The sequence below is a fragment of the Trachymyrmex cornetzi genome, unplaced genomic scaffold (assembly GCF_001594075.2).
Source record: "Trachymyrmex cornetzi isolate Tcor2-1 unplaced genomic scaffold, Tcor1.1 scaffold299, whole genome shotgun sequence".
Classification (NCBI taxonomy): Eukaryota; Metazoa; Arthropoda; class Insecta; order Hymenoptera; family Formicidae; genus Trachymyrmex; species Trachymyrmex cornetzi.
In genome coordinates, this window is record NW_017297680.1 from 1,013,049 (window position 1) to 1,026,173 (window position 13,125).

Here is a 13,125-nt window from a genome sequence, read left to right on the forward strand (position 1 = left end):
AAGAGGCCTATGTCGTCCTTGATGTGCAACCCCGACGATTGTACGGCGACTCCACGACGAGAGTATGCTGCAACGACGACTCCTGCTGCTGTCGCGCCGCCCAGAAGAGGCCGGGTAGAAGACGGAGGGAACGCGGCTCGGGAAATGCGCTCAGGATACTTTACGTCGCTGCCGCCGCTGCCTTTCTCGCGCTTGCCGTCTCACCAGGTATGAAAACGATATTAAATCTTGCCGATCGTTGCAACGAGCTTTATTGTAACATAAGTATATGGGGTATGCACGTTGAGTGAGAATGGAAACGTCTTAGGCTGCTTTAATTTGGCAGAGAAAAGTTTCGTAGCATCTGCGTAAGAAGGATTCTACAGTTCCGACAAACATACATTTCTTTCGTGAGAAAGAATTTGTTAGTATCACGAAAAATGTAAATCGGAAAGACCAGTAATTTTTATAAAAATCGATTAATCAGAAGAATATCAAAATAATTTTAATAGCGTATTGAAACTTCGTTATAATTTCATACTCTCGTTTTTACGTTCTTATTAAATATTTAATAAATTCTTTTCATATCTTTTCAAGATGGAATAATTCGCTTGATATTTTATGTTCGATTTCTAATAAATTCAAAACGCATGAATTTTTTCCAAAAATATTTATTTTTTATTTTATTCCTCTATTAGGCCAATATTCATAGTCGAGTCTTATTTCAAGACCGTCTTAAGTAATGTCTTAAGACATTAACGCAGCCTTCTGATTAGTTCGTGACTTCTTAAGACGGTCTTGAATATAAGATCTGACTATGAATACCGGCCTTAGACCTTTTTTTCTTTATAATTCATAGACAAAAGTTTTTCCTGGTATCCAAGATGAACATTTAATTCTAATTAAAAATAAATATCTTCTCTTTACTTTACGCTTGTTTCCGAGATTCTTCGCCTTGTATTTCTATTCTATGGACTTGACAATAGAATTCATTCTTTTCTTCTAGCATTATCTAACATTATCTAGCTGTGTGCTATGAAAGAAAGTTTTGTGAAGAAAAAATACAATCCTTCATAAATTTTCAGACCGAAACAAATATATTTTGTTGCTTCTATTGAAGAAAAACTTCAATAGAATAGAAAACAATTCAATTTAGAAATCGAGATCAAATAGTATATTTGTATTTGTCAAGATGCCCGCTAACTGTAATCTGACCATGTCCATTTACCATGTGGAGTAATTTTAAACTCGGTTTAATTTACTCTTTATCTTTTTCTTATTCTTAGAACTAGAGAAAGATAAAAAATAACCGAGGTTAAAATTAATCTGCATTAGTAAATTCATGGGCATAATTCATTCTTTGTCTAATAAATTCTTTGAAATATTTTAATCAATTCTTTCGCATGAAATCGCGAATTGTTCCGAGAACGTAACGAATTTTCGGGAAGTTACGTTGTTGTCAGCTGATTGGAGCGCGAGACGAACGGTGGATAAAATCCTAGCCCCGATTGATACATAAAAATAATAATAATAAATAATTTATTAATAAGAAATAATTTAAATAATTTTTTTATAAATGATTTATAAAAATAATATATCTTCATAAGTAACATATATTAAAGATACAATTAGGCAAAAAGAAAAAAAACCGAAGGAATTCAACGGAAACTGATGGACGAACGAAATAATAGATTTCTATAAACAAATGTATTATATTCGATATAATATTTAGCTTTTCTGTTAATAACTTACAACAAATATTATTCATGTTTTAACAGATTAAACGTATCGTCTGTTGGTTTTTCAAACATTTTTCAATGTAATAGTAATCTCTAAAGCTGATTTCCACCAACGTTCGATTCGCAAAACTAAATTGAATTGAATCGGGATTGAATGTTCGTATATCTCGCGTAATCGACGAACGATGAACGGCCGCGGATTTATCTATGATCGATCAGACCCACGATCGAAAAGTGACGTGTATCTCGATTTCCATGAAAATTCGCTCCGATAGATACGATCACCCCGGGCCATGTATCAACACCGCGCTTCACCCTGGTCTTAACAAAAGAACCCGCGAGAACCCCAGATCGGCTCGCTCGAAATGCGAAGGATAAACAGAGCAACCTTTTATCGAAGAAATAAGACAAATATTCGTAGCATACCGTGCATCTGCATCGTGTCCATTTGCGAGTATGCAGGCACGTGTATTATTAAAACACCGATGGAGCGAAATTCCCGAAATTTCCGTTTGTTTCTTCCTCAGAAAATCCTATTCTTGTTGCATCCGTATCGAAACAAGCTGCTGCGATATCGAAATGCGGCTGTTGATCGAAAGATCGGAATATCCCTTGGTATTTTGCTAAAATAAATTATATTATCGCAAACGAATTACGGTGGAAATAATAAAAATTGACCCATTTTGAATAATTATTGTTTAGTAAAATATCTGATAGATTATAGAAATGATTACCCTTAGATCGTTCTGGTCCTGAGACGGGTAAATGAACGACAATCGCATGACGCATTGCGTCAGAATTCAATTGTGTCGGTGGCGTGATTCGAGCATCTCGATTTCCGCTTCCATTTGGCAGAGAGGCGAGAAGTTGAATGATCTTTAGAATGTTCAGGATGAAATTAATCCTTAAATGATTAACTTGTTAAATTTTGATAATAATTACTCTTCAATGACGGAATTATACCAATAAATTATGTTAATATAATTTCTACTTAATAAGTTGAAAGTTAAATTATATTTTTTATTACTTTATTTCTTAATTAACTGAATAATCATAGATAAAATATTATAATAGTATGAAAAATTGCGTATTTCTTAAATATTATGTAAAAAATATTGACGTAAATGTAATACATTATATAAGAGTATATAATATCTTATATAAGAGTGTACAGTTATTTAATTAAAATTTAAATATTCCTCAGAAAGTGAATCTATATTAAAAAGACAATAGGAGAGATATGTATTACAAGAGATATCTCTTGTATTTTCCAACAAAGATTGAGATAAATCGTCATTGTATTCGACTGTTAAATCGTCATTTCGTGGTCATTAAATATGTGTGACGATAGCTGCTTCGCGCACAATACACGCCATATTTATTGGCTATAAATTATAGTTAGTCCGTAATTTGCCACCCGTGAGCTAATGACATGACGTCGTATAAATCACGAGACACGCTTGGCAAGTAGCACTTCGGCGATGTGCCGAAATGATTTGCGCTCTATAATGATTCATAATTGGCAATTCAAAAGTTATAGATATATAAAGCGGATTAATTCCGAAAGAGATTACACACATTAACAAGCCATTCCGATTTAACTGGTACACAATTTATTTATTCTTTTTTATGTTTCCACTTATCATTATTCATATATGTGTGAAATTAGATATATAAATTCTTCCTTTCTATTAAACATAAAAAGACTTCATTTTTTTCAATAATTTAGGCGATACGAATCAGTACTCTAATGTTATTTCTTACATCCATCCTTCGAAAATAATTTATTTTGATCATAATTAACAGCTGCGCTCGTTTTGCCAAACAGCTTTTTAATTGACAGGGATGTTTTCCCAAATATGGAATTGAAGAGACTCCTCCTCAACTACTCCTTTAAACCTACTCGGCACTATTAATTTCTTAACTTTTTAATTGACATCGCTGAAGTGGCTCGAACGGAGCCGAAACATTCGATTCTTTCGATCTGTATGTAATGGTATGTAATTTAAACAATACATTTATTAATTATTTCACACGATCAACTGCGTTAGTTTATTGCTCTCATTTGCCTGCCAATCAATGCACTTTTATATTTTTTTAAAAAGACTTCGTAAACGAAATCAATGGTTAATAAAGTTTACTTTAATTTATCTTATTTTATTATCCATCTCTATTTGTCAAGTAAAAAGGCAAAAGAGATGCGACAAAAAATGAGAAAATTATCCAATTAAAAAAAAAAAATCTATTTTCCCGTATCAAAACCACCGAGATAGCTCGTTAGAGACGAAGCCGTCACAACCTCACAAATCATAATCAGGTAAAATTTTTTGACAATCGCGCGCATATTACTCATGCAGGACCACATGTACCCCCACAGTTCGATCGTTAATTATGTTCCCTTCCTTCCCCCTTCGCATTCGCCGCCCCTATTCGTTGCAGGCTTTTCTATTTATCCGACAACGCATAAATATCCTCGCGAGACGACAATCAAAGGGGACTGCGAAGTAATCTCGTAAGGGCGACGCGCATTACTTCTACCTGATGCGCCATTAAAACGTCGTCGATGCACTTAAAACGTGAATAAGAACTCTCCTCGTCTATGTAGCATCGGCGTGTTCCTTCCTCCCTCCCTCTTCCGCTCTCCTTCATTTTTCTCTCTCGATCTTTCTTCCATTCTCGTGCCGTCTCCCTCACGGATTCGTGTGGTTCGTTCGCTCAATCCGCTTGAAACGTGGCGTGTGGCCCGTAGACATCGTCGAGCCGCACCCACGCACGCTATTTATCTCGTCTGCCGAAGCCGAGTGCCAAGAGAGTATTTTTTCGCATGCCGCCTCTCGGATCTCTCTTTCTTTCCCTCTCTTTTTATCTTTCGTTCTGTTAACGCGACCAGAGTCCCCTGGACCCCCTAGTCGCCTTCCTACGCCACACTCTATCGCTCTTGCTCTTTTCCACTTTCAATGTCCGCCTCGCCGCCGTGTTACGAGGAAGCACGGATGACGAGCCACGCGACGAAATCGTATCGATGAGAGGATGGTGGTACCACTTCTTAAATTTAGATGCTTTTTAAGAGCTATTTGACTTTATCAATTAGCTTGTTAGCTGAGTTGGGATTATACAATTGAGAGAGAGAGAGGGAATATGTGTATGTATGTGTAAATAAAAAGTGAACATGAATCTTCTGTTTTGTAATTTTTTAAATCTCTCTCTCTCTCTCTCTCTCTCTCTCTCTCTCTGATCCGTGCTTTAATTGAAACTTAAGACTCGGATCGAGGGCCAGTAATCCCTCGTTTTCGTTGTCACTCACCCTAAAAATATCATAGGATTACAAATCGCGTAACCAGAAATTATTATACGGTACCAGAGACAACCGTTTCCTCGTATATTTTTTCGTAAATTTATTCACCAGGAAAAATCTCTAAAATAACGCGAACCGTACACGCGTACAGAAAAGAGATGCAAAAGTGATGCAATTAATAATTTCGCATAGTCATCCGTCTTTCTTAAGTATCTTCTTAAAGCAAGCAGATTGCTGGTCGCAACGCGGTGGTGGTCGTATAATAATCGCCACCGAGAAAAGTACGCTCGTAAAACGCCGCGTCTCTCGCAACTTCGTTTCTAGAAACGCGATAAAACTGCGACGGCTGCTGCAGTAGCATAATTGCATGCAGCTCGCGACCCGTAGTTTAAAAATTACCACGTAGACAATGTAGATACAACGTGTGATCTATTTATAGATCTAGTCAAAAAAGATCTCTTCCCGTGTTAGATGTAACCGTAGCTTCGGTATTATCTTATTCCCGGGAAAAAGCAATTAGTGCTCGTGTTTAGCGCGTCGTAATAATAAATACTTTTCTCCGAGATTCTCCTACGTCTGTGGAGGAAGGAGGATCTCTGAATTTTTATGAGAAGGTGAACACACTCGACGCCCATAATTCTTCAGATGGCGAGGGTGAGTCAGAGAGAACGCGCCATCACCATCCCCCTTGTTCCTGTCTCCCGAGACTGCGGGTTACTTTCCCGATTTTACCTCGTCGTGAATTAGTTACGTACACGCGACGTGAGACGTCGATGGCGATCCATATCGCGACGCGATGAGCGATCGGATTTCATTGTCTCGCCTTCGAGTGGATCGAATCTAATTGAACGTGGCTCCGCAATGGCTCTCGATTTTCAAGGAGAGCCTTCGATTAAAGCGGAACGAAGCGTTAACGGCAATTGCTTTACATTCATCACACTCCAGAGTACCCCGGAGTCGCACCCTCCTTCACGTTCAAATAAATACATTCGGATAAGTATAAACGTTACTGGATGTAAATTAACTCTTGAAATACAGATGCATATTACGATACGGCTTTGAGAGATGTTAATTCGGTCTGCGTGCAATATAACGATCGCAGACATAAAACAGTAAAATACCATCATGCGACATTACGTAGAATTGTAAAAAAAATGTCTGGTTTTTATTAGCAAGAATAATTTACAAAAATATATGTTACATTGATTAAAAGAACTAAATGTAAAAAGAAAATGCATTAATAAATAAAAATAAAAATAATTGTGTAAAAAATATGATATAGTATTAAAATTAAAATATGGATAACAAAAAAGTAACGAAATGTTGAATAATCTTTATTTAACGTATACAAATGTTTATTACACTATTAAATTTGCTTTTACTTTCACGTAAAACACTTATTGTATACATCGCATGTATGCAATATGTATGCGTCAGTACATTCAAGGAGACATAGATATTAGCTGGTTTTGCTTAAAGTTGCATTTCTGAGATGCGCAAGAATATTGCAACAGTTAATAGATATAATGTTAATAATTGTAATTATTAAACGTTTATCGATATTACAGTAAGACCTTTCTTTGTATTCTTAGGCGCCAGACAAACGACAGTTACATTATTACGGCTCCACGCATGTTAACAATACGATCACTGTGCTCCCCTCGCGCTTATAATTTTATGTTCGCCTTAGCTTCAGATATCAATTTCACTCGCACTGAGATTATGCTTTTCAAAGAATAATTGCTTCGTATATCACAATTGTATTATTTTATCGTAATCTTTTATTAACACGAAAAATTATCTGATTTTTTCTCGAAATATTTAATTATTTTAGCGCTTTTATTTCTCAGGAACATTTTATAAATAGTCTTTACTATAGTAAGTCTCCTTATTACAGTAAGAAGATATAGACGAAAGTTAAATAACGTTAGCAATATCGGCCTTTAGCCGGCAAAGAAATTTCTCCTACGCCTTTATCCGGCCGACATCAGAATTACGTTAACTACTCCTTGGAATTGCATGCGGCATGCATGCCGATCGGTCTGATGGGCGTTTTCTCGATAAACGACACGAATTTTCGTGGAAGAGGAAATTGTTCTCGTCGGTCTGCCAGCCGCGTGATGAAATTACGCGCCCACAAGCCCAGTCACAAAAGACGGCACTGTCTCGAGGGTTTTTCGGGGTGGCATGACGTGGTGCGCTGCTGCCTCTCCACCCTCTCATTCGTCCCTTTAGGTGTATACCCTTCACGCACACCCGTATACGTTTACGAATAACGAAATGAAACGCGGCGGTCGCTTACCACGGTGCCCTTCCCACGGCATGATTTCGAAGTCCTTTCTGACCCTTAAAGTCGGTCCCCCTTACATCTTCGTCATTGTTCTTGGACGATTTGCGCCCGCAGGCGAGATCAGCTGTATCATCAATGCGTATCTCTCGTTTAAAGATACGCAAAGAAGCAGTTCTGCAATGTCCCCTCCGAAGGAAACTGGATATATGGGCTGTAATCCGAGATACATAGATACATATATGCAATAAGTACAAAAAGAAGATATATATTCGCGTATATTACACTTTCTAAATTATATTAATTAATTAATTTATAATTTATTTAGTTATTTATCTTATTTTTCGATAATTTAGAAAGAACTGCATTTCCGTATCCTTATATTATATTGCTTTTAAAAAAGAAAAATTCCAATTGAAATTTTGGTAACGATAATACATTATTCGATACGATTAAAGTATAATATTTAAAGTTTCATGGACTTTTAGGGGGATCGTAGTTCTCGACTCGACGTACCTGATTCCACATTTAGCGGCCTTGATTTGCCTTGGCTTTGATTCACTCGTACGATTTAATTCGAAGAAATGAGTAGTTTAAAATAGTACGCCCAGTATATTTGGACACTGCCATGTGTTTCGGGAAGTGAGCCGCTAGACGGAACTATTATTCTGTGACTCGAAATACTGAACTTTTTGAACAATTCTACCATTTTTATGAGAAAAGGGGTTTGTAAATTTATATTTTATATATATAATTGCGCATATATAAATATTAAATACAGAAAATCTTTTATGAATCACAAGAAACGTCAATTATAAAAGTGCCGAACATATTTCTTTCCACGTATTCTACGAAGATAAAAAAAGACCTGTGTTAATCGATGTAATAATTATGACACGGCCGGAATGTGCAGCCGTCAGTCGGATTCATGTCTCTCCGTGCTTTCTCACATTATGTAACGTAATCAGAGAAAATCGTACGATGCCCGTTTCGGCAGGCCGTGCGTTGATCCAGCTCTCGGATGTTCCAGCTCTAATTACTGTCAGGTTAGCATAAATTCTAGTGGCCTTATCCTCAATGATCCGTCAGCGAAACTGAAGCAATGTCCTGAGTTGCCGAGCTATTTCGCGATTAATGTAATTCCCCATGTTGAAATATGAATTAAGATCTCTCGATTCATGACGATTAAAGCAGCACAGAATAATTCATTGACTTAAATATTTAAGATCTCGACATTTATTTAAGAAAGAGAGAAAGAGAAACATTTAAATATACTTGCACTATTTTCCTAAAGTATTTAACAATGTAATGTACGATAAAAAGACTGGACGAAAACTTTTTATCAAAATTCAGCGGCAACACAGAACAATACAGAAACTTTCATAGAACTTTTCTTATTATCTTACTGATAATATTTATAGTTTTCTATCGCGCTCTAGTTTAAAAAACTGTACTGCTCCTGCAAAGAGAGCATCGCTACGTTAAAGGAGTATGCACTTTATATCGAGAAGAGATCCTTTATTCACATTCAATGCAGCTCCTCCTCCTAAAGTGTTTGAAGAAATGCAAGTCAACCCCTTCCACTAATTCAAACGGTGTGACCCAAATTCAAGAAATAATACACAAGTCCTAAAAATATAAAACGTCGTGTCCGAGTTAATCTAAAAATGTTGCATATATAAGAATGCGAAAAGAATATTTAATTATTCTGTGACAAACATCAAATAAAAAATTTAAAAAACAGTTTTTTCACAGATCCTAATTGTGCCATTCAGATTTAATCAACTCTCGAATTTATTTAAAAAGCGTTATCTCGAATTTATATTAAATAATTAGAAATGTTCGTTTTATTGAATTCGAGAGACTTCAACTTGAACGAAATTGCATAGAATACTATAATTGAAAAATCAAAATATAAAGCGTAAGAGATTGTAAGGACAATGACGCATAAAATAGACGATAGAGAAACGAGACAAAGAGGGCGAAACACCTGCGAATACGTGCTTATAGGAAGCGCTGTTGTACGATATCGAAAAAAGGAGAAAAATGGAAACGGTACAATGGTGTTCGTGCGCTCGGTATATGACAGCTGCTGTCACGGGTAGTGCTCCGACCATGTGCTCGGTGCATGCCGAGCATTTCCTACATCCATCCTCGACGCATCGCGAGAGTACAGTACACACCTCGACTATGATGAAAATCCTGATAGGATCGAATATTCAATGCAGTTTGTTATCAAAGTCTGTATTATAGACATATGTAATTCTTTGCATTAAAGTGTTCATCCAATTTTTGAACAAAAAGCAAGTTTCGAGTCCGTCAAGTACTGAAGCACTGAAGTCAATACGATAAGAATATAGAACATCCTGTCATAACAAGTAAATTGTGTGCGAATGAGAGAATAATTAGATCTTGCGCACAATGGAAGAAATATTAAGAATCGAAATAAATATTAAATGTTAAAGAAATATAAAAGAAATTAGAAATAGTAGCACAATGGATACAAATAGGATATTATTATGTAATCCTTATATTTCTTCCATTGTGCGCAGAGTCTTCCAGAGGATTTTTCGTTGAAATTCGCGAAAACAATAACGCTTTAGACATGACTTTTGGCAATGTACCATTTAAATTGATATACTGGTGACGCTTTGTTTATCGTAGAGTGCAAAGTAATTCATCACGATCTAGAAATAAACGTAGCTAATATATATGACAGCAAAAATGTTTACATGTTTCACTAAACATTACGACTTATCTGTCAATATTTACAACAAACGACTTGTTTAACGCAAAAGTAGATCCAGCGGGATATTAAGCTGATACAAAACTCACAATCGATAATTAAAATTGTCTTGAAATTATCAATTGGACTCTTCTAGTCCCGTTTCAAACGTAACAGTCAAAGTCTCATCTCGATCACATTGTAAGTAGGTTGGCGACTCGTCGGAAGAGCTACGGGTCGATTCCAGCGTAACTCGCGCGACCAGATAGGATCTCAATTCCATAATTGCAACATAGGCCTCCTCGTCGCCACCCACGCGAATGCATAGACCGATAGTGCCCACACCCCTTGCTACGCAGGGCAAACCGTGTTAGGAACATGGAACGGCTCGTGGTGTTGCAATCTCAACTGAATTGTAAACAGCATATACCGATATTCCCCGATCGATACCGACTTTAGTATGTTGTCCGTTTTATTAGGCGCCGTAACGGTTCTATTGATTGTTAAATTGCCATATAATGTCCTTGATATCCGAATCTGTGGAACTTCATAGCTTCCTCAAATCCTTAAATTCTTAAAAATTAATTCTCTTAATTAATTTAAAAAATATTTTTTCCTATATTTCATGTTTAAGAAGTGTCTTATAGTTATGATTTTTCTTTGCGTCATAAAAAAAGATGCTTTCTGGCATCATCAAGCTAACGAGACAATTGTTACGTGTATACAATATCAGCAATCTCGGTGCGGTTGTAAATAGCGTATCGATACTCTCCGATCGATGCCAGCTTTAGCGCGTTGTTTGTTTTATTAGGTTCCGTAAAGGCTCTATCGATTGTTAAATTATTGTGTGGTGTCCTTGAATTCTACAAGCCGTTATTCGTCTGAATCTTCAACTCTGTAGTTACTCTGTACGATCACTTTAAATTTTTTATTGAAAATTAGGACTCTCGAGAAAACGCTTTAGAGAATTCATTAGAACATCTTCTTGTATATCACAAATAAACGTAATATTGCTACAGAAAAGTTTACAAAATTTTTATAATCATGATAATTGAAACATTTATGTATAAAGTCGAATTTTGTGCCAAATTATAACGACTCATAAGTCTCAATGTGGCTCATAACAATTTTAAATTACAACGTATAACGCGGGGTCTACAAAAGAAGTCGTAGCGGTCGTAGGAGTCTTAAGTCGTAGAAAATTGACCAATCATAGTCGATTATTCTTCTCGTATTCGACTGTGATTGGTTAATTTTCTACGACTTAAGACTCTACGACTGTTACGACTTCTATTGTAGATCCCGCATTATCATTTTTCACACAGTTCTTCTGGATGGAAAATCTTGTCTGCATTTCTGCATATGTCAAGTAAATGATACAAATTTACATTTTCTATCATCAGAAACAACTCGGTTACGTTCGCTCTCATCGACAGATATAGAAATAGGTTTGGATCTGTTACTATAGTCGCGTATCCAGTTGCAGGGGTGGTCGTGGTTCTAGATAGCTATGCCACTGTGGCCTTGCTGGAGTTGCTTGTGTCGGTAATGGTGGGGTTGCTGGTGGTAATGCGTATATAGCTATAGAGAAAGAGAGAAAAAGAGTGAAAGAGAGAGAGAGAAAGAGAGCTTTGACTGGTCGCTCGGGAGGGTTGCATAATGCAGCGAGCGTCGAGCTGGCAGGGCGTTGACTTTGTGCAGCATTACGTTTCTTTACCCTTTGGCTTTTTCCCTCTCCACCCTCATCGCCGTTATCAGCTACGTTGCTCTTGTTTGTCTACTTTTAATGCACGCGATAATTTACGCGCACGATCGTGCAGAAATGTGTCCGAAATTGTTTTTATCGGATAATGAAATTTCCGTTTTGTTAGAGTCCTTGTTGCTCTATAAATAAAATAGGTAACGATAAAAGAAATTTTCAGCAATTCACAAATGACAACGTACTAGTTTAAATGAAATATCGCCTTTCGTGATTTTATAACGGAATTATTTACATTTATCCGTTAGAAAATTGTATTTATTTTGTTATGTTGGATCAATAATTATAATAAACGAAAGTCGTTATAAGTCTAAGTAATTATTAACACGATAAAAATACGAAGTTGTTTTTCATTTTTATTACCAGCTATTCAGAACATAACAGTATACATTATGCAAACATACTGACGCAATTTTCTCCAACAGTGGTAATAGATGTCATTTATCATTATCGATCCTTCGCGTACAGTTTTTGTTTAGCGAAAAGTCGGTTATATAACGGGAGGAATGTCCTAAGACTTAACTTCACTGTGCATGCAATTGCATACACAGTCCTTAATTTCTCTTTCTATCCATCCCACTCGTATTATCATTTTTATCGTTCCCATTTGCTGCCTAACAGAGATAAATGATAACAAATTACTCCAAGTCGCGAAGTAGAGTTGGAAATGGATAAAGTTGGCCTCGAAGTTCTTGAAGAAGAGAATGGAGTATATATAAGTATCATCTTATTACAGAAAGAAAAGATTAAATCGTTATCAGCTCGTTTATCACGCAAACATTACAAAAATATCATTTGTACAAATTATAATTTTCAATTGCATATATTATAATTATTTATCATTCTAAATAGAATATATCGGACCAATCTTAAACGTCAAGATACGTATAAATGTGATTCCGCAACTTTAGGGGGAAATATCTGTGATTTATTGCTCCCAAGAATTCATCGAGATGGCAATATTGCTTCCATTCTCCCGCAATATTGCTCTTCCAAGAATTGATCGTCGCGATTAATCGCCTTCGCCGGAAACATTCGCATACGCAATGCGCATCGAAATTCGTGCCCCCTGCGAACGACTACACTCTTTCACGACCACCCGGGTTCTAATCAAACGCTCGAAGATCGCCAGGGCGAACAAAGGGCCGCGCCATGAGATCGCCGATAATCCTAATTGCACAATCGCGCTACCTTTTCGCTCTCCTTCTCTGTTGGCATGGTATGACACGCTTATCGGCGTGCCCGCTTGTTATTTATTAATTTAATTGCTCGCACCACGTCGTTGATGGCTTCTCGACCGCGTCGAATTCCTTTGCGCCTTTTTCTCTCCCTCTCTCTCTC

General features: G+C 36.6%; 1 protein-coding gene across 1 annotated transcript in view; it reads left to right on the forward strand.

Annotated features, from left to right (window-relative positions):
* Positions 1-187: 187 nt before the first annotated feature.
* Positions 188-13,125, forward strand: part of LOC108762388 (protein kinase C-binding protein NELL1) — a 71,327-nt gene continuing 58,389 nt past the window's right edge. The window contains exon 1 of the mRNA XM_018509362.1: positions 188-207. The gene's annotated coding sequence lies outside the window, so the exon portion shown is untranslated. The remainder of the gene's footprint in view (positions 208-13,125) is intronic.